This window comes from Scyliorhinus torazame, chromosome 3 (genome assembly GCF_047496885.1).
Source record: "Scyliorhinus torazame isolate Kashiwa2021f chromosome 3, sScyTor2.1, whole genome shotgun sequence".
Taxonomy (NCBI): Eukaryota; Metazoa; Chordata; class Chondrichthyes; order Carcharhiniformes; family Scyliorhinidae; genus Scyliorhinus; species Scyliorhinus torazame.
The window spans coordinates 355,467,869-355,490,903 of NC_092709.1; the positions used below are offsets into that span (position 1 = coordinate 355,467,869).

Below are 23,035 nucleotides of genomic sequence, written 5' to 3' on the forward strand. Positions count from 1 at the left end.
CTCCAGCAAGTTAGTTTTCCTGTTTAGAAATCCATGATGGCTCTTCCTAATCTTCCTGCATTTTTCCATGTGACTCCTAATTCTATCCTGAATAACTGTTTCTAGAAGGTTGCCCCCCACTGAGGTTAAACTGACTGGTCCGCAATTGCTGGACTTATCCTTTTTGAAACATGGACACAATACATGAAGTTCTCCAGGTCCTCTAGCACCTCCCCTGAGTACAGGGGTTGGGAAATCGTGTTGCAGCTGTATAAAACTTTGGTTAGGCCGCATTTGGAGTATTGCGTGCAGTTCTGGTCACCACATCATCAGAATCAGAGATTGCAAAGAAGGATCACCAGGATGTTGCCTGGCCTCGAGGGTGTTGGCTATGAGGAGAGGTTGAATAAACACACAAAAGGTTGCTGCATAAACTAAAGATGCATGACATCGTGGGTAAAGTGGTAGCATGGGTAGAGGATTGGTTAACTAACAGAAAGCAGAGAGTGGGGATTAATGGGTGTTTCTCTGGTTGGCAACCTGTAACTAGTGGGGTCCCTCAAGGATCAGTGTTGGGCCCGCGGTTGTTCACAATTTACATAGACGATTTGGAGTTGGGGACCAAGTGCAATGTGTCAAAGTTTGCAGACGACACTAAGGTGAGTGGTAAAGCAAAAAGGGCAGAGGATACCGGAAGTCTGCAGAAGGATTTGGATAGGTTAGGTGAATGGGCTAGGGTCTGGCAGATGGAATTCAATGTTGCCAAGTGTGAGGCTATCCATTTTGGGAGGAATAACAGCAGAATGGATTATTATTTAAACGGTAAGATGTTAAAACATGCTGCTGTGCAGAGGGACCTGGGTGTGCTGGTGCACGAGTCGCAAAAAGTTGGTGTGCAGGTGCAACAGGTGATTAAGAAGGCTAATCGAGTTTTGTCTTTCATTGCTAGAGGGATGGAGTTCAAGACTAGGGAGGTTATGCTGCAATTGTTTAGGGTGTTGGTGAGGCCGCATCTGGAGTATTGTGTTCAGTTTTGGTCTCCTTACCTGAGAAAGGACATATTGGCACTGGAGGGAGTGCAGAGGAGATTCACTAGGTTGACCCCAGAGTTGAGGGGATTAGATTATGACGAGAGGTTGAGTAGACTGGGACTGTACTCATTGGAGTTTAGAAGGCTGAGGGGGGGGATCTTATTGAGACATATAACATTATGAAGGGAATAGGATAGATGCGGGCAGGTTGTTTCCACTGGCGGGTGAAAGCAGAACTAGGGGGCATAGCCTCAAAATAAGGGGAAGTAGATTTAGGACGGAGTGTAGGAGGAACTTCTTCACCCAAAGGGTTGTGAATCTCTGGAATTCCTTGCCCAGTGAAGCAGTTGAGGCTCCTTCTTTAAACGTTTTAAAGAAAAAGATAGATGCCTTTCTAAAGAATAAAGGGATTCGGGGATATGGTGTACGGGCCGGAGAGTGGAGCTGAGTCCACAAAGATCAGCCATGATCTCATTAAATGGCGGAGCAGGCTCGAGGGGCCAGATGGCCGACTCCTGCTCCTAGTTCTTATGTTCTTATGTTCTAAACTAGGATTGTTTTCACTGGAAAGACGGAGGCTGAGGGGAGACCTGATAGGGGTCTACAAAATTATGAGAGGCATAGACAGGGTGGGTAGTCAGAGGCTTTTTCCCAGGGTGGAAGTGTCAATTACAAGGGGGCACAGGTTCAAGGTGAGAGGGGGAAAGTTTAAGAGAGATGTGTGGGATAGGTTTTTCACGCAGAGAGTGGTGGGTGCCTGGAACGCGCTGCCAGAGGATGTGGTAGAAACAGGCACATTAGCAACATTTAAGAGGCATCTGGATGGGTCCATGAATAGGGAGGAAATAGAGGGATACGGACCGAGTAAGGGCAGAAGGTTTATTTTTAGTTAGAGCACCATGGTCGGCACAGGCTTGGAGGGCCGAAGGGCCTGTTCCTGTGCTGTACTTCTCTTTGTTCTGAAAGAAGTTTGGAAGGTTACGGCCAGCGTCATGACTTAGAGAGCCGGTTAAGGCGGATGCAAAGTATTCATTTCGTACCTCAGCCATGCCCCCAGCTTCCATCCAGCGATGTGCAGGTCAAGCTCAATGTTTGGGTTACAGGGATGGGGCAGGGGAGTGGGCCGAGGTTCTTTCAGAGGGCCGGTACAGACTCATTCAGCACTGTAGGAATTCTATGGATGTGCAAGTTCCCTAATCAGCCCTACTCCTCCTTTTACCTACAGAACATTTTGGGGATTTCCTTTATGTTGGTCACCTGTCTTTTCTCAACAACTCTCTTGGCATCTCTCATGTGTTTTTCCGCCTCCCCTCTGAACCATTCCTCTTGGTTCTCGACAGTATTTTCTACCTGGCACCTGCCATCAGCACACTTTTTCTTGCTTATCTTAATTTTGTCTCCTTTTTAATTCAGGGGGCTCTGGGTTTGTTTGCCCTGCCTCTCCCTTTTGAGGGAATATACCTCGAATGCGCTGACTCATTTCCTTTTTGAAGGTAGCCCATTGTTCAGCTACAGATTTTCCCGCTAGCTGCTCGTTCCAGTCTATCCAGCCCAGCTTCGTTCTTGCCTCATTGAAGCTGGCTCTGCCCCAGTTAATTATTGGAACGACCATATCCTTTTCTACCATCATCCTAAATCTGACGATATAGTGATCACTATTTCCTAAATGGTTCCCCACTGACACTTTATCAACTTGGTCCACCTCATTTCCAAGAACCAGCTCCAATAGTGCATCCTTACTGGTTGGACTGGACGCAAACTGCTGTAGAAAATTTTCCTGAACACAATCCAGGAATGTTTACCTCTGTCCTTTACACTGCTAATGTCTCAGTCTGCATTTGACTAATTAAAGTCCAGATTATAAACTATTCTCCAATGTTTGTATCTGTAATCCTCCTACAGATTTGCTCTTCTACATCCTTCTCACTAGTTGGTGGGCTATGAAGTACACCAAGCATTGTAATTGCACCCGTTTTGTTCCTCAGCTCCAGTCAATTTGATTCTATCTTTGAATCCTCCGGGACATCCTCTTTCTCCAGCACCGCAATGCTCTTCCTAACCCATACCACCAACTCCTCCTTTCTGATCTTTGCTGATCACCTTGTAGCCAGGAATATTCAGCACTCAGTCCTGCCCTTCCCTGAGCCAAGTCCCTGTTATCACCACAACATATTTACACAATGTTATCAGTGCCTGTAACCCCCAACCTGATCCACTATACCCCGGGCATTAACACATATCTTTTTACTTTTTTCCTCACTCTAACTTCACAGAATGACAGAATACTACAGTGCAGAAGAGGCCCTTCGGCCCCTCGAGTCTGCACCAACACATGAAAAACACCTGACCTGTCAATCCTAATCCCATTTGCCAACACTTGGCCCATAGCCTGGAATGTTGTGACGTGCCAAGTGCTCATCCAGGTATTTTGTAAAGAATGTGGGGCAACCCGCCCCTACCACCCTCCCAGGCAGAGCGTTCCAGATCGTCACCACCCTCTGGGTAAAAATGTTTTTCCTCAACCCCCGTCTGAACCTCCCGCCCCTCACCTTGAACTTGTGTCCCCTCGTCACTGACCCTTCAACTAAGGAGAACAGCTGCTCCCTATCCACTCTATCCATACCCCTCATAATCATATCATAGAATCATAGAACTTACAGTGCAGAAGGAGGACATTCGGCCCATCGAGTCTGCGCCGGCTCTTGGAAAGAGCACCCTACTCTAGCCCACGCCTCCACTTTATCCCGTAACCCAGTAACCCCCCGCCCAACCTCTTTTGGACACCAAGGGCAATTTAGCACAGCCAATCCACCTAACCTGCACGTCTTTGGACTGTGGGAGGAAACCGGAGCACCCGGAGGAAACCCACGCAGACACGGGGAGGATGTGCAGACTCCGCACAGACAGTGACCCAAGCCGGGAATCGAACCTGGGACCTCGGCGCCATGAGGCAGCAGTGCTAACCACTGCACCACTGTGCTGCCCATGGGAGACTTATAAAGAAGGCCCATGGACATGGGATACAGGGGAGCTTGGTGAGGTGGATTCTAAGCTGAGCTGGAGGAGACAGAGGGTGATGACAGACGGCTGCTTTAGTGTCTGGGAGCCAGTGTCCTGTGACGAACCACAGGGACCTGTGCTGGGGCCCCTGTCACTCGTCATTTATATCAATGGCTCAGATGACTATCTGGGGGGTGGGATCAGTAAGTTTGTGGATGACACAAAGATTAGCCGAGTGGTTAACAGTGAGGATGAGCACTTGGGTCTCAGGAAGATACAGACGGGATGGTCGAATGGGCAAAAAAGTGGCGGATGGATGTAATCCTGAAAAGTGCGAGGTGTTACACTTTGGAAGGAGCAATTTGACAAGGAAATATTCAATGAAAGGCACCACACTGGGAAGTTCTGAGGAACAAAGGGACCTTGGCGTGTTTGTAAATAGATGTCTGAAGGCAGAAGGGCAGGTTAACAGGGAGGTGAAAAAGGCATATGGGACACTCGCTTTTATCAATCAGGGCATAGATTACAAAAGCAGGGCGGTCACGTTGGAGTTGTATCGAACATTGGTGAGGCCACAGCTGGAATACTGTGTGCAATTCTGGTTGCCTCACTGTCGGAAGGATGTGATTGCACTGGAGGGGGTGCAGACCAGGATGTTGCCTGGGATGGAACATTGAAGTTATGAAGAGAGTGGCCAGAGAAGAATTAAAAATTTGGATCAGAGCCCCTGCAATTTCCTCCCTCACCTACCAGAGCAACCGGGGACACAATTCACCTGGAGATTTATCCACCTTTAAGCCTGCCAATACCTCCAATACCTTGTCACTCCCTAAGACAACTTGCTCAATAACCTCACAGTCTCTCTCTCCGAGTTCCACATCTGCCTCCTCGTTCTCTTGGGTGAGGACAGGTGTGAAATATTCTTTCAACACCCGACCAATCTCCTCTGCCTCCACCCACAGATTGCCCCTTTGTGCCCTCATGGGCCTTACCCTTTCCCTGGTTACCCTCTTCCAGTGATATACTGAGAGAATCTCTTGGGATGTTCCCTGCTTTTACCAGCCAGAGATTCTCATGTCCCCTCTTTGCCCTCCTAACTGCTTCCTTAAGCTCCATCCTGCACTTTGTGTACTCCACTATTGCCTCTGTTGATTTGCTCCCCTTGGAGTTAATAAAAGCCTCTCTCTTCCTTCTCACTGTACCCTGAATATCACTGGTCATACATGATGGGGTGTTGGATGGGGTACAGTGTGAGGGTGGGGTGTTGGATGGGGTACAGTGTGAGGGTGGGGAGTTGGATGGGGTACAGTGTGAGGGTGTGGATTTGGATGGGGTACAGTGTGAGGGTGGGGAGATGGATGGGGTAGAGTGTGAGGGTGGGGAGATGGATGGGGTACAGTGTGAGGGTGGGGAGATGGATGGGGTACAGAATGAGGGTGGGGAGTTGGATGGGGTACAGTGTGAGGGTGGGGAGTTGGATGGGGTACAGTGTGAGGGTGGGGAGATGGATGTGGTACAGTGTGAGGGTGGGGAGATGGATGGGGTCCAGTGTGAGGGTGGGGAGATGGATGGGGTACAGTGTGAGGGTGGGGAGATGGATGGGGTACAGTGTGAGGGTGGGGAGATGGGGTACAGTGTGAGGGTGGGGAGATGGATGGGGTACAGTGTGAGGGTGGGGAGATGGATGGGGTACAGTGTGAGGGTGGGGAGATGGATGGGGCACAGTGTGAGGGTGGGGAGATGGATGGGGTACAGTGTGAGGGTGGGGAGATGGATGGGGTACAGTGTGAGGGTGGGGAGTTGGATGGGGTACAGTGTGATGGTGGGGAGTTGGATGGGGTACAGTGTGAGGGTGGGGAGTTGGATGGGGTACAGTGTGAAGATGGGGAGTTGGATGGGGTACAGTGTGAGGGTGGGGAGATGGATGGGGTACAGTGTGAGGGTGGGGAGTTGGATGGGGTACAGTGTGAGGGTGGGGAGATGGATGGGGTACAGTGTGAGGGTGGGGAGTTGGATGGGGTACAGTGTGAAGATGGGGAGTTGGATGGGGTACAGTGTGAGGGTGGGGAGATGGATGGGGTACAGTGTGAAGATGGGGAGTTGGATGGGGTACAGTGTGAGGGTGGGGAGATGGATGGGGTACAGTGTGAGGGTGGGGAGATGGATGGGGTACAGTGTGAAGATGGGGAGTTGGATGGGGTACAGTGTGAGGGTGGGGAGATGGATGGGGTACAGTGTGAGGGTGGGGTGATGGATGGGGCACAGTGTGAGGGTGGGGAGATGGATGGGGTACAGTGTGAGGGTCGGGAGATGAATGGGGTACAGTGTGAGGGTGGGGAGATGGATGGGGTACAGTGTGAGGGTGGGGACATGGATGGGGCACAGTGTGAGGATGGGGAGTTGGATGGGGTACAGTGTGAGGGTGGGGAGATGTATGGGGTACAGTGTGAGGGTGGGGAGTTGGATGGGGTACAGTGTGAGGGTGGGGAGTTGGATGGGGTACAGTGTGAGGGTGGGGTGTTGGATGAGGTACAGTGTGAGGGTGGGGAGGTGGATGGGGGACAGTGTGAGGGTGGGGAGTTGGATAGGGTACAGTGTGAGGGTGGGGAGATGGATGGGGTACAGTGTGAGGGTGGGGAGTTGGATGGGGTACAGTGTGAGGGTGGGGAGATGGGGTACAGTGTGAGGGTGGGAGATGGATGGGGTACAGTGTGAGGGTGGGGAGTTGGATGGGGTACAGTGTGATGGTGGAGAGTTGGATGGGGTACAGTGTGAGGGTGGGGTGTTGGATGAGGTACAGTGTGAGGGTGGGGAGGTGGATGGGGTAAAGTATGAGGGTGGGGAGATGGATGTGGTACAGTGTGAGGGTGGGGTGTTTGATGGGGTACAGTGTGAGGGTGGGGAGATGGATGGGGTACAGTGTGAGGGTGGGGAGATGAATGGGGTACAGTGTGAGGGTGGGGAGACGGATGGGGTACAGTGTGAGGGTGGGGTGATGGATGGGGTACAGTGTGAGGGTGGGGTGATGGATAGGGTACAGTGTGAGGGTGGGGAGTTGGATGGGGTACAGTGTGAGGGTGGGGAGATGGATGGGGTACAGTGTGAGGGTGGGGAGATAGATGGGGTACAGTGTGAGGGTGGGGAGATGGATGGGGTACAGTGTGAGGGTGGGGAGATGGATGGTGTACAGTGTGAGGGTGGGGAGTTGGATGGGGTACAGTGTGAGGGTGGGGAGATGGATGGGGTACAGTGTGAGGGTGGGGAGATGAATGGGGTACAGTGTGAGGGTGGGGAGATGGATGGGGTACAGTGTGAGGGTGGGGAGATGGATGGGGTACAGTGTGAGGGTGGGGAGATTGATGGAGTACAGTGTGAGGGTGGGGAGATGGATGGGGTACAGTGTGAGGGTGGGGAGATGGATGGGGTACAGTGTGAGGATGGGGAGTTGGATAGGGTACAGCGTGAGGGTGGGGAGATGGATAGGGTACAGTGTGAGGGTGGGGAGATGGATGGGGTACAGTGTGAGGGTGGGGAGATTGATGGAGTACAGTGTGAGGGTGGGGAGATGAATGGGGTACAGTGAGGGTGGGGAGATGGATGGGGTACAGTGTGAGGGTGGGGAGATGAATGGGGTACAGTGTGAGGGTGGGGAGATGGATGGGGTACAGTGTGAGGGTGGGGAGATGGATGGGGTACAGTGTGAGGGTGGGGAGATGGATGGGGTACAGTGTGAGGGTGGGGAGATGGATGGGGTACAGTGTGAGGGTGGGGAGATGGATGGGGTACAGTGTGAGGGTGGGGAGATGGATGGGGTACAGTGTGAGGGTGGGGAGATGGATGGGGTACAGTGTGAGGGTGGGGTGATGGATGGGGTACAGTGTGAGGGTGGGGAGATGGATGGGGTACAGTGTGAGGGTGGGAGATGGATGGGGTACAGTGTGAGCGTGGGGTGATGGATAGGGTACACTGTGAGGGTGGGGAGTTGGATGGGGTACAGTGTGAGGGTGGGGAGATGGATGGGGTACAGTGTGAGGGTGGGGAGATGGATGGGGTACAGTGTGAGGGTGGGGAGATGAATGGGGTACAGTGTGAGGGTGGGGAGATGGATGGGGTACAGTGTGAGGGTGGGGAGATGGATGGGGTACAGTGTGAGGGTGGGGAGATGGATGGGGTACAGTGTGAGGGTGGGGAGATGGATGGGGTCCAGTGTGAGGATGGGGAGATGGATGGGGTACAGTGTGAGGGTGGGGAGATGGATGGGGTACAGTGTGAGGGTGGGGTGATGGATGGGGTCCAGTGTGAGGGTGGGGTGTTGGATGGGGTACAGTGTGAGGGTGGGGAGATGGATGGGGTACAGTGTGAGGGTGGGGTGATGGATGGGGTACAGTGTGAGGGTGGGGAGATGGATGGGGTACAGTGTGAGGCTGGGGAGATGGATGGGGTACAGTGTGAGGGTGGGGAGTTGGATGGGGTACAGTGTGAGGGTGGGAGATGGATGGGGTACAGTGTGAGGGTGGGGAGATGGATGGGGTACAGTGTGAGGGTGGGGAGATGGATGGGGTACAGTGTGAGGGTGGGGAGATGGATGGGGTACAGTGTGAGGGTGGGGAGATGGATGGGGTACAGTGTGAGGGTGGGGAGATGGATGGGGTACAGTGTGAGGGTGGGGAGATGGATGGGGTACAGTGTGAGGGTGGGGAGATGGATGGGGTACAGTGTGAGGGTGGGGAGATCGATGGGGTACAGTGTGAGGGTGGGGAGATGGATGGGGTACAGTGTGAGGGTGGGGAGTTGGATAGGGTACAGTGTGAGGGTGGGGAAATGGATGGGGTACAGTGTGAGGGTGTGGTGATGGATGGGGTACAGTGTGAGGGTGGGGAGATGGATGGGGTACAGTGTGAGGGTGGGGAGATGGATGGGGTACAGTGTGAGGGTGGGGAGATGGATGGGGTACAGTGTGAGGGTGGGGAGATGGATGGGGCACAGTGTGAGGGTGGGGAGATGGATGGGGTCCAGTGTGAGGGTGGGGAGATGGATGGGGTACAGTGTGAGGGTGGGGAGATGGATGAGGTACAGTGTGAGGGTGGGGAGATGGATGGGGTACAGTGTGAGGGTGGGGAGATGGATGGGGTACAGTGTGAGGGTGGGGAGATGGATGGGGTACAGTGTGAGGGTGGGGAGATGGATGGGGTACAGTGTGAGGATGGGGAGTTGGATAGGGTACAGCGTGAGGGTGGGGAGATGGATAGGGTACAGTGTGAGGGTGGGGAGATGGATGGGGTACAGTGTGAGGGTGGGGAGATGGATGGGGTACAGTGTGAGGGTGGGGAGATGGATGGGGTACAGTGTGAGCGTGGGGTGATGGATGGGGTACAGTGTGAGGGTGGAGAGATGGATGGGGTACAGTGTGAGGGTGGGGTGTTGGATGGGGTACAGTGTGAGGGTGGGGAGATTGATGGAGTACAGTGTGAGGGTGTGGTGATGGATGGGGTACAGTGTGAGGGTGGGGAGATGGATGGGGTACAGTGTGAGGGTGGGGAGACGGATGGGGTACAGTGTGAGGGTGGGAGATGGATGGGGTACAGTGTGAGGGTGGGGAGATGGATGGGGTACAGTGTGAGGGTGGGGAGATGGATAGGGTACAGTGTGAGGGTGGGGAGATGGATGGGGTACAGTGTGAGGGTGGGGAGATGGATGGGGTACAGTGTGAGGGTGGGGAGATGGATGGGGTACAGTGTGAGGGTGGGGAGATGGATGGGGTACAGTGTGAGGGTGGGGAGATGGATGGGGTACAGTGTGAGGGTGGGGAGATGGATGGGGTACAGTGTGAGGGTGGGGAGATGGATGGGGTACAGTGTGAGGGTGTACCCCATCCAATAATACCCACATGGTTTTTGGCCACTTCAATTGTTTAGCTACTTTCTCAAATGAGATTATAAAAAAAGGGTTCTACGTCTTTCTGATCAAAGGTAGGCAGTGCTTGAATATATTTAAACGTCCCCACTCGGATATGGACTGAAAAGCGTTGCTCTTTCCCCTGTACTTTCCTCAATAACTGCCTTCAACTCCAACTTTTTAAGCTGATATTCTGTATGCCTTTCCAACTCTCTCTTTCAGCTCTAAATTCCCTCTCTTTACACTTCTCTTGCAATTGCCCCTCTCTGTCTTTCCTTTGCTTCCGCCATTGCCTCTAGAACATAGAACATAGAACGATAAAACGCAGTACAGGCCCTTCGGCCCACGATGTTGCACCGATATGGGAAGTCAAAAAACAAAAGCCATCTAACCTACACTATGCCATTATCATCCATATGCTTATCCAATAAACTTTTAAATGCCCTCAATGTTGGCGAGTTCACTACTGTTGCCGGTAGTGCATTCCACGGCCTCACCACTCTTTGCGTAAAGAACCTACCTCTGACCTCTGTCCTATATCTATTACCACTCAGTTTAAGGCTATGTCCCCTCGTGCTAGCCATTTCCATCCGCGGGAGAAGGCTCTCACTGTCCACCCTATCTAACCCCCTGATCATTTTGTATGTCTCTATTAAGTCTCCTCTTAACCTTCTTCTCTCTAACGAAAACAACCTCAAGTCCATCAGCCTTTCCTCATAAGATTTTCCCTCCATACCAGGCAACATCCTGGTAAATCTCCTCTGCACCCGCTCCAAAGCTTCCACTTCCTTCCTATAATGAGGTGACCAGAACTGTACGCAATACTCCAAATGCGGCCGTACCAGAGTTTTGTACAGCTGCAACATGACCTCCTGACTCCGGAACTCAATCCCTCTACCAATAAAGGCCAACACTCCATAGGCCTTCTTCACAACCCTATCAACCTGGGTGGCAACTTTCAGGGATCTATGTACATGGACACCGAGATCCCTCTGCTCATCCACACTTCCAAGAACTTTACCATTAGCCAAATATTCCGCATTCCTGTTATTCCTTCCAAAGTGAATCACCTCACACTTCTCTACATTAAACTCCATTTGCCACCTCTCAGCCCAGCTCTGCAGCTTATCTATATCCCTCTGTAACCTGTTACATCCTTCCGCACTGTCGACAACACCACCGACTTAAGTGTCGTCTGCAAATTTACTCACCCACCCTTCTGCGCCCTCCTCTAGGTCATTTATAAAAATGACAAACAGCAACGGCCCCAGAACAGATCCTTGTGGTACGCCACTCGTAACTGAACTCCATTCTGAACATTTCCCATCAACCACCACCCTCTGACTTCTTTCAGCTAGCCAATTTCTGATCCACATCTCTAAATCACCCTCAATCCCCAGCCTCCGTATTTTCTGCAATAGCCTACCGTGGGGAACCTTATCAACGCTTTGCTGAATTCCATATACACCACATCAACTGCTCTACCCTCGTCTACCTGTTCAGTCACCTTCTCAAAGAACTCGATAAGGTTTGTGAGGCATGACCTACCCTTCACAAAGCCATGCTGACTATCCCTAATCATATTATTCCTATCTAGATGATTATAAATCTTGTCTCTTATAATCCCCTCCAAGACTTTACCCACAACAGACGTGAGGCTCACCGGTCTATAGTTGCCGGGGTTGTCTCTACTCCCCTTCTTGAACAAAAGGACCACATTTGCTATCCTCCAGTCCTCTGGCACTATTCCTGTAGCCAATGATGACATAAAAATCAAAGCCAAAGGCTCAGCAATCTCTTCCCTGGCCTCCCAGAGAAACCTAGGATAAATCCCATCAGGCCCCGGGGACTTATCTATTTTCAGCCTGTCCAGAATTGCCAACACCTCTTCCCTACGTACCTCAATGCCATCTATTCTAATAGCCTGGGTCTCAGCATTCTCCTCCACAACATTCTCTTTTCCTGAGTGAATACTGACGAAAAATATTCATTAGTATCTTGCCTATCTCTTCAGACTCCACACACAACTTCCCATCCCTGTCCTTGACTGGCCCTACTCTTACCCTAATCATTCTTTTATTCCTGACATACCTATAGAAAGCTTTTGGGTGTTCCTTGATCCTACCTGCCAAATACTTCTCATGTCCCCTCCTTGCTCGTCTTAGCTCTCTCTTTAGATTCTTCCTCGCTACCTTGTAACTATCAAGCGCCCCAACTGAAACTTCACACCTCATCTTCACATAGGCCTCCTTCTTCCTCTTAACCAGAGATTCCACTTCTTTGGTAAACCACGGTTCCCTCGCTCGACGCCTTCCTCCTTGCCTGACCGGTACGTACTTATCAAGAACACGCAGTAGCTGTTCCTTGAGCAAGCTCCACATATCCAGTGTGCCCAACACCTGCAGCCTACTTCTCCACCTTATCCCCCCCAAGTCACGTCTAATGGCATCATAATTGCCCTTCCCCAGCTATAACTCTTGCCCTGCGGGATATACTTATCCCTTTCCATCACTAACGTAAACGTCACCGAATTGTGGTCACTGCCCCAAAGTGCTCACCTACCTCCAAATCTAACACCTGGCCTGGTTCATTACCCCAAACCAAATCCAATGTGGCCTCGCCTCTTGTTGGCCTGTCAACATATTGTGTCAGGAAACCCTCCTGCACACATTGTACAAAAAACGACCCATCTAATGTACTCGAACTATATCTTTTCCAGTCAATATTTGGAAAGTTAAAGTCTCCCATAATAACTACCCTGTTACTTTCGCTCTTATCCAGAATCATCCATGCCATCCTTTCCTCTACATCCCTTGAACTATTTGGAGGCCGATAGAAAACTCCCAACAGGGTGACCTCTCCTTTCCTGTTTCTGACCTCAGCCCATACTACCTCGGAAGAAGAGTCCCCATCTAGCATCCTCTCCACCACCGTAATACTGCTCTTGACTAGCAGCGCCACACCTCCCCCTCTTTTGCCTCCTTCTCTGAGCTTACTTTTTTTTTTTTTTTTTAAATAATATTTTATTGAAAATTTTTGGTCAACCAACACAGTACATTGTGCATCCTTTACACAACATTGTAACAATACAGATAATAATGACCTTTTTTAAATTTAAACAAAACAACAACAAATAAATAAATATTAAATAACAAAAAATAAAAACTAGCCCTAATTGGCAACTGCCTTGTCTCAGGCCACACCCCCCCCCATCCCCCCCCATCCCTCCCCCCCCCCCCAAGTCCTGGGCCGCTGCTGCTGCCTTCTTTGTTCTCCCCTATCTATCTTTCCGCAAGATATTCGACGAACGGTTGCCACCGCCTAGTAAACCCTTGAGCCGACCCCCTTAGGACGAACTTAATCCGCTCTAACTTTATGAACCCCGCCATATCATTTATCCAGGTCTCCACCCCCGGGGGCTTGGCTTCTTTCCACATTAGCAATATTCTGCGCCGGGCTACTAGGGACGCAAAGGCCAAAACATCGGCCTCTTTCGCCTCCTGCACTCCCGGCTCTTGTGCAACCCCAAATATAGCCAACCCCCAGCTTGGTTCGACCCGGACTCCTACTACTTTCGAAAGCACCTTTGTCACCCCCATCCAAAACCCCTGTAGTGCCGGGCATGACCAAAACATATGGGTATGATTCGCTGGGCTTCTCGAGCACCTCGCACACCTATCCTCCACCCCAAAAAATTTACTGAGCCGTATTCCAGTCATATGTGCCCTGTGTAATACCTTAAACTGAATCAGGCTTAGCCTGGCACACGAGGACGACGAGTTTACCCTGTTTAGGGCATCTGCCCACAGCCCCTCCTCGATCTCCTCCCCCAGCTCTTCTTCCCATTTCCCTTTTAGTTCGTCCATCATAGTCTCCCCTTCGTCTCTCATTTCCCTATATATATCCGACACCTTACCGTCCCCCACCCATTTCTTTGAGATGACTCTGTCCTGCACCTCTTGTGTCGGGAGCTGCGGGAATTCCCTCACCTGCTGCCTCGCAAAAGCCCTCAATTGCATGTACCTGAATGCATTCCCTTGGGGCAACCCATATTTCTCGGTCAGCGCTCCCAGACTCGCAAACTTCCCATCCACAAATAGATCTTTCAATTGCGTTATACCTGCTCTTTGCCACATTCCATATCCCCCATCCATTCCCCCCGGGGCAAACCTATGGTTGTTTCTTATCGGGGACCCCCCCAGTGCTCCGGTCTTTCCCCTATGTCGTCTCCACTGTCCCCAAATCTTCAGTGTAGCTACCACCACCGGACTCGTGGTATAGTTCCTTGGTGAGAACGGCAATGGGGCTGTCACCATAGCCTGCAGGCTGGTCCCCCTACAGGACGCCCTCTCTAATCTCTTCCACGCCGCTCCTTCCTCCTCTCCCATCCACTTACTCACCATTGAAATATTAGCGGCCCAATAATACTCACTTAGGCTCGGTAGTGCCAGCCCCCCTCTATCGCTACTACGCTGTAAGAATCCCTTCCACACTCTCGGAGTCTTCCCGGCCCAAACAAAACCCATGATACTCTTTTCTATCCTTTTGAAAAAAGCCTTCGTGATCACCACCGGGAGACACTGAAACACAAAAAGGAATCTCGGGAGGACCACCATCTTAACCGCCTGCACCCTCCCTGCCATTGACAATGCTACCATATCCCATCTCTTGAAATCTTCCTCCATCTGTTCCACCAACCGCGTCAAATTTAGCCTGTGCAATGTGCCCCAATTCTTAGCTATCTGGATCCCCAGGTAACGAAAGTCTCTTGTTACCTTCCTCAACGGTAGGTCTTCTATTTCTCTACTCTGCTCCCCTGGATGCACCACAAACAGCTCACTCTTTCCCATGTTCAATTTATACCCTGAAAAATCCCCAAACTCCCCAAGTATCCGCATTATTTCTGGCATCCCCTCCGCTGGATCCGCCACATATAGTAGCAGATCATCCGCATATAAAGATACCCGGTGTTCTTCTCCTCCCCTAAGTATTCCCCTCCATCCCTTGGAACCTCTCAGCGCTATCGCCAGGGGCTCAATCGCCAGTGCAAACAGTAATGGGGACAGAGGACATCCCTGCCTTGTCCCTCTATGGAGCCGAAAATATGCCGATCCCCGTCCATTCGTGACCACACTTGCCACTGGGGCCCTATACAACAGCTGCACCCATCTAACATACCCCTCTCCGAACCCAAATCTCCTCAACACCTCCCACAGATAATCCCACTCCACTCTATCAAATGCTTTCTCGGCATCCATCGCCACTACTATCTCCGTTTCACCCTCTGGTGGGGCCATCATCATTACCCCTAACAACCTCCGTATGTTCGTGTTCAGCTGTCTCCCCTTCACAAACCCAGTTTGGTCCTCATGAACCACCCCCGGGACACATTCCTCTATTCTCATTGCCATTACCTTGGCCAAGACCTTGGCATCTACATTGAGGAGGGAGATTGGTCTGTAGGACCCGCATTGTAGCGGATCCTTTTCCTTCTTTAAAAGAAGCGATATCGTTGCTTCTGACATAGTCGGGGGCAGTTGTCCCCTTTCCTTTGCCTCGTTGAAGGTCCTCGTCAGTAGCGGGGCGAGCAAGTCCAAATATTTTCTGTAAAATTCAACTGGGAATCCGTCCGGTCCCGGGGCCTTTCCCGTCTGCATGTTCCTAATTCCTTTCACCACTTCTTCTACCGTGATCTGTGCTCCCAATCCCATCCTTTCCTGCTCTTCCACCTTGGGAATTTCCAGCCGATCCAAAAACTCCATCATTTTCTCCCTCCCATCCGGGGGTTGAGCTTCATACAATTTTTTATAAAATGTCTTAAACACTTCATTCACTCTCTCCGCTCCCCGCTCCGTCTCTCCATCTTCGTCTCTCACCCCCCCTATTTCCCTCGCTGCTCCCCTTTTCCTCAATTGGTGTGCCAGCAATCTGCTCGCCTTCTCTCCATATTCATACTGTACACCCTGCGCCTTCCTCCATTGTGCCTCTGCAGTGCCTGTGGTCAGCAAGTCAAATTCCACATGCAGCCTTTGCCTTTCCCTATACAGTCCCTCCTCCGGTGCTTCCGCATACTGTCTGTCCACCCTCAAAAGTTCTTGCAACAACCGCTCCCGTTCCTTACTCTCCTGCTTCCCTTTATGTGTCCTTATTGATATCAGCTCCCCCCTAACCACCGCCTTCAATGCCTCCCAGACCACTCCCACCTGAACCTCCCCATTGTCATTGAGTTCCAAGTACTTTTCAATGCATCCCCTCACCCTTAAGCACACCCCTTCATCCGCCATTAGTCCCATATCCATTCTCCAGGGTGGACGCCCTCTTGTTTCCTCCCCTATCTCCAAGTCTACCCAGTGTGGGGCATGATCCGAAATGGCTATAGCCGTATATTCCGTTCCCCTCACCCTCGGGATCAATGCCCTACCCAACACAAAAAAGTCTATGCGTGAATAGACTTTATGGACATAGGAGAAAAACGAGAACTCCTTACTCCTAGGTCTACTGAATCTCCACGGGTCCACCCCTCCCATCTGCTCCATAAAATCCTTAAGCACCTTGGCTGCTGCCGGCCTCCTACCAGTCCTGGACTTCGACCTATCCAGCCTTGGTTCCAACACCGTGTTAAAGTCTCCCCCCATTATCAGCTTTCCGGTCTCTAGGTCTGGGATGCGTCCTAGCATCCGCCTCATAAAATTGGCATCGTCCCAATTCGGGGCATACACGTTTACCAACACCACCATCTCTCCCTGTAATTTGCCACTCACCATCACGTATCTGCCCCCGTTATCCGCCACTATAGTCTTTGCCTCGAACATTACCCGCTTCCCCACTAATATAGCCACCCCCCTGTTTTTCGCATCCAGCCCCGAATGGAACACCTGCCCTACCCATCCTTTGCGCAACCTAACCTGATCTATCAGTTTCAGGTGCGTTTCCTGTAACATGACCACATCTGCTTTAAGTTTCTTAAGGTGTGCGAGTACTCGTGCCCTCTTTATCGGCCCGTTAAGCCCCCTCACGTTCCACGTGATCAGCCGAGTTGGGGGGCTTCCCACCACCCCCCCTTGCCGGTTAGCCATCATCTTTTTCCAGCTTCTCGCCCAGTTCCCACGCGGCTGTATTTCTCCCAGACGGTGCCCCCCCGCCCATCCTTTCCCGCACCCACTCCCCCCTTTCCCCAGCAGCAGCAACCCAGTAATTCCCCCCTCCCCCCCCCCGCCGCTAGACCCCCCGCTAGCGTAATTACTCCCCCCATGTTGCTCCCAGAAGTCAGCAAACTCTGGCTGACCTCGGCTTCCCCCCGTGATCACGGCTCGCCCCGTGCGGCGCCCCCTCCTTCCTGCTTCTCTATTCCCGCCATAATTATCATAGCGCGGGAGCCAAGCCCGCGCCTCTCCCTCGGCCCCGCCTCCCATGGCCAACGCCCCATCTCCTCTCCCTCCCCACCTCCCCCCATCACCACCTGTGGGAGAAAGAAAAGTTACCATACCGCAGGATTAATCATACAATCCCTCTTCGCCCCCCCCCCCCCCCCCCCCCACTCGTCCCACCACTTTGTCCAAACGTTCATTTTCGTAGTCCAATCATTCCAATTTTTCTTCTACAATAAAAGTCCACGCTTCATCCGCCGTCTCAAAGTAGTGGTGCCTCCCTTGATATGTGACCCACAGTCTTGCCGGTTGCAGCATTCCAAACTTTATCTTTTTTTTGTGAAGTACCGCTTTGGCCCGATTAAAGCTCGCCCTCCTTCTCGCCACCTCCGCACTCCAATCTTGATAGACGCGGATCACCGCGTTCTCCCATTTACTACACCGAGTTTTCTTCGCACATCTAAGGACCATTTCTCTATCCTTAAAACGGAGAAATCTCACCACTATGGCTCTGGGAGCTTCTCCTGCTCTCGGTCCTCGCACCATAACTCGGTATGCTCCCTCCACCTCCAACGGACCCGTCGGGGCCTCCACTCCCATTAACGAGTGCAGCATCGTGCTCACATATGCCCCGACGTCCGCCCCCTCCACACCTTCAGGAAGGCCAAGAATCCTCAAGTTGTTCCTCCTTGCGTTATTTTCCAGTGCCTCCAACCTCTCCACACATCGTTTCTGGTGTGCCTCCTGTATCTCCGACTTCACCACCAGGCCCTGTATGTCGTTTTCATTCTCTGCTGCTTTCGCCTTCACGACCCAAAGCTCCTGCTCCTGGGTCTTTTGTTCCTCTTTCAGCCCTTCAATCGCCTGTAATATCGGGGCCAACAACTCTTTCTTCATTTCCTTTTTTATCTCCTCCACGCAGCGTTTCAAAAACTCTTGTTGTTCAGGGCCCCATATGAAACTGCCACCTTCCGACGCCATCTTGGTTTCTGCTTGCCTTCCTTGCCGTTGTTCCAAAGGATCCGCTGCAATCCGGCCACTTTCCTCTCCTTTTTCCATCCGTGTCCAGGGGGAACACCCTTCTGGTTTACCGCACGGTGTTTTCAGCCGTTAAAATTGCCGTTGGGGCTCCTATCAAGAGCCCAAAAGTCCGTTTCACAGGGAGCTGCCGAAACATGCGACTCAGCTGGTCATCGCCGCACCCGGAAGTCTTCTCTGAGCTTACTAAAACACCTAAACCCCGGAACCTGCAACAACCATTCCTGTCCCTGCTCTATCCATGTCTCCGAAATGGCCACAACATCGAAGTCCCAGGTACCAACCCATGCTGCCAGTTCCCCTACCTTATTTCGTATACTCCTGGCATTGAAGTAGACACACTTCAAACCACCTACCTGAACACTGGCCCCCTCCTGCGAAGTCAAATCTGTGCTCCTGACCTCTATACTCTCAATCTCTCGTACCCTAAAACTACAATCCAGGTTCCCATGCCCCTGCTGCATTAGTTTAAACTCCCCCAAAGAGCACTTAACAAATCTCCCCCCCAGGATATTTGTGCCCCTCATGTTCAGATGTAGACCATCCTGTCTGTAGAGGTCCCACCTTCCCCAGAAAGAGCCCCAGTTATCCAGAAATCTGAATCCCTCCCGCCTGCACCATCCCTGTAGCCACGTGTTTAAATGCTCTCTCTCCCTATTCCTCATCTCACTATCACGTGGCACGGGCAACAACCCAGAGATAACAACTCTGTTTGTTCTCGTTCTGAGCTTCCATCCTAGCTCCCTGAAAGCCTGCCTGACATCCTTGTCCCCTTTCCTACCTATGTCGTTAGTGCCAATGTGGACCACGACTTGGGGCTGCTTCCCCTCCCGCTTAAGGACCCGGAAAACATGATCCGAGACATCACGTACCCTTGCACCTGGGAGGCAACATACCAAACGTGAGTCTCTCTCGCTCCCACAAAATCTCCTATCTGTGCCCCTGACTATCGAGTCCCCAATTACTAATGCTCTGCTCCTCTCCCCCTTTCCTTTCTGAGCAACAGGGACAGACTCCGTGCCAGAGGCCCGTACCCCATGGCTTACCCCTGGTAAGTCCCCCCCCCACAAGTATCCAAAGCGGTATACTTGTTACTCAGGGGAACGACTCATCTCTTTTTCCTTCGCTTCTCATTCCAGCTGTCTCAATGTTTCAGTCTGTTCTAATTGTTAAATTTGCTGGATCTGAGCTAATTCCAATGATTCTTGCCACAACTCAGGTTGCGTATTTGGCATCTCTTACAGATTTAAATGCTGAGCTGTCACATTAATTACCTCTACGCTCCTCACGCCCGCAGGTAAATTCAACTGCAAAGGACAATAAGACATAGGAGCAGAATTAGGCCACTCGGCCCATCGAGTCTGCTCCGCCATTCAATCATGGCTGATATTTTTCTCATCCCCATTTTCCTGCCTTCTCCCCATAACCCCTGATCCCCTTATTGATCAAAAACCTATCTATCTCTGTCTGAAAGGCACTCAGTGAATTGGCCTCCACAGCCTTCTGCGGCAAAGAGTTCCACAGATTCACCACCCTCTGGCTGAAGAAATTCCTCCTCATCTCTGTTTTAAAGGATCGTCCCTTTAGTCTGAGATGGTGTCCTCTGCTTCTAGTTTTTCCTACAATTGGAAACACCCTCTCCACGTCCACTCTATCCAGGCCTCGCAGTATCCTGTAAGTTTCAATAAGATCCTCCCTCATCCTTCTAAACTCCAACGAGTACAGACCCAGAGTCCTCAACCGTTCCTCATACGACAAGCTCTTCATTCCAGGAATCATTCTTGTGAACCTCCTCTGGACCCTTTCCAAGGCCAGCACATCCTTCCTTAGATACCGGGCCCAAAACTACTCACAATTCTCCAAATGGGGTCTGACCAGAGCCTTATACGGCATCAGAAGTACATCCCTGGTCTTGTATTCTAGCCCTCTCGACATGAATGCTAACATTGCATTTGCCTTCCTAACTGCCGAATGAGCCTGCACATTAACTTAAAGAGAATCGTGAACAAGGATCTGATTTCCTAAGCATTTCCCCATTTGGAAAATAGTCTGTGCCTCCATTCCTCCTTCCAAAGTGCCTAACCCCTCACCTTTCCACATTGTATTCCATTATCTGCCACTTCATTGCCCACTCTTCTAGCCTGTCCAAGTCCTTCTGCAGCCCCCTTGCTTCCTCAATACTACCTGTCCCTCGACAGATCTTTGTATCATCTGCAAACTTAGCAACAGCGCCTTCAGTTCCTTCTTCCTTAATGCATATTGTGAAAAGTTGTGGTCCCAGCACACTTGCTCAACAATCCCAGGAAACTCTTGGCCACTGAAAGAGCCATTTTGCAAATCATTTCCTATTAAAAACTGACAGAGTATCAACACCGGAAAACAGCAGCTCCTCAACACCGGAAAACAGCAGCCCCTCAACACCGGAAATCAGCAGCTCCTCAACACCGGAAAACAGCAGCTCCTCAACACCGGAAAACAGCAGCCCCTCAACACCGGAAAACAGCAGCCCCTCAACACCGGAAATCAGCAGCCCCTCAACACCGGAAATCAGCAGCCCCTCAACACTGGAAAACAGCAGCTCCTCAACACCGGAAATCAGCAGCCCCTCAACACTGGAAAACAGCAGCTCCTCAACACCGGAAATCAGCAGCCCCGCAACACTGGAAAACAGCAGCTCCTCAACACCGGAAATCAGCAGCCCCTCAACACTGGAAAACAGCAGCCCCTCACACTCATGTCTTTAAATTCAATAACCCACATCCAACAAGGAATTATACTTTTAAAATCCTGGCAAAAAGCCTCAATTTTGTTAGGATCTGGGAGAAAAACCCAGCTATTTTTAATTGGTAAAACTGTGGGGAAATGTTACTGCATGGCAAGAGCGATAACAGTGACCAATAGGTATATTTTATGTTTTAAAAAAACTTTAATTTCAACACATCATTAACCACATGAACATCAAAGAAATAAATGAAAATGAAAATCGCTTATTGTCACAAGTAGGCTTCAAATGAAGTTACTGTGAAAAGCCCCTAGTTGCCACATTCCGGCACCTGTTCGGGGAGGCTAGTACGGGAATTGAACCGTGCTGCTGGCCTGCCGTGGTCTGCTTTAAAAGCCCGCTATTTAGCCCTTTACAGGTAAAATAGCTTTACAGGTAACAGTTATAACAGATCGTAGAATCGTAGAATCATAGAATTTACAGTGCAGAAGGAGGCCATTCGACCCATCGAGTCTGCACCAGCCCTTACAAAGAGCACCCTACCCAAGCCCACACCTCCACCCTATTCCCGTAACCCAGGAACCCCACCCAATCTTTTTTGGACACTAAGGACAATTTATCATGGCCAATCCACCTAACCTGCACATCTTTGGACTGTGGGAGGACACCGGAGCATCCGGATCTTAAGTAATCTTTTAAAAAATATATATTTTATTCAAGATTTTTTGGCCCAACATAACAGTACATAGTGCTTCTTTTAAACAACAATAAAGCAATATAAATAACAGTGGCCAGTTTTAAACAAATAAATAAATAATATATAAACAGAAACAAAAAACAAAACTAAATGGCAACTGCCTTGTCAAAAATAGATACTCTCCAAAGATACAATCCAACAGTCCAATATACATTACCTATAACAAATGTCTATACAATGACATCCCTGAGAGTCCGTCCGGTTCCTCCCCCCACCCCCCCCCCCCCTCCCCCCTGGGTTGCTGCTGTTGTCTTCTTTTTTCCATTCCCTCTATCTTTCTGTGAGGTAGTCGACGAACGGTTGCCACCGCCTGGTGAACCCTTGAGCCGAACCCCTTATTACGAACTTGATCCGTTCTAACTTTATAAACCCTGCCATGTCGTTTATCCAGGTCTCCACACCCGGGGGCTTGGCTTCCTAGGGACGCAAAGGCCAAAACATCAGCCTCTCTCGCCTGAACTTAAGTAATCTTAAGTTAAGATCTTAAGTAAAAGAAAAACACCTTAACGTTCTTCCTAAACCTGCCACTACATTCCAATTAAGCAAACCAATATATTTCAAATATCACTCATAAGTAACAACCAGGTTTCCACTTGTTTTTCTTTGTGCAGAGTCTTTGGGACCAAACTGAACACCTCTGTTCAGGTGAGAGTTCTAGAGTTTTCAGACAGACCTGGCTCCTCCCATTAACTACATCATTTTTTTTATTGGTTTATGGGATGTGGGCACCGCTGGCTGGGCCAGCATTTATTGCATATCCCTGAGGGCATTTAAGAGTCAACCACATTGCTGTGACTCCAGACCCCCAAAATCTGTACCTAAAGCATAAGGCATACTTTTGTCTCTTCTTACAGGATGTCCCTTGATTTGTTCAGCCAGGACCAAACACAATACCCCTCATAAATTATATACACCCAGGGGTCCTTCAACCTTAAGCAATATTCCATTAGCAAGCTATATGTAAACAAGTAAATGGCTCTCAAGATCTATTAGCAGATCAATTCACTTGCAAATCAATGCTTTTCTCACTTTTATGACATCTTAATCACAGCTCTAGCAGTCATACTGTCTGTATGCAACTTAACCCAGGCAATAATTGTAATTGAAAAAAATATAAAATACAACAACTACTTACATTTATCACAATCTTGGCTCCCATGCTATACCTACTTTAGCTGTTTTTAAAAAAATCTTTTTATTGGCATTTGCAAAATTTATAAACAGTTATATACATTGTTGGCCGTGT

At 50.5% G+C, this 23,035-nt stretch overlaps 1 protein-coding gene across 1 annotated transcript in view; it reads left to right on the forward strand.

Annotated features, from left to right (window-relative positions):
- LOC140409354 (apolipoprotein L3-like) overlaps positions 1–23,035 on the forward strand; it is a 111,343-nt gene that overhangs the window by 76,757 nt on the left and 11,551 nt on the right. The window lies entirely within an intron of this gene.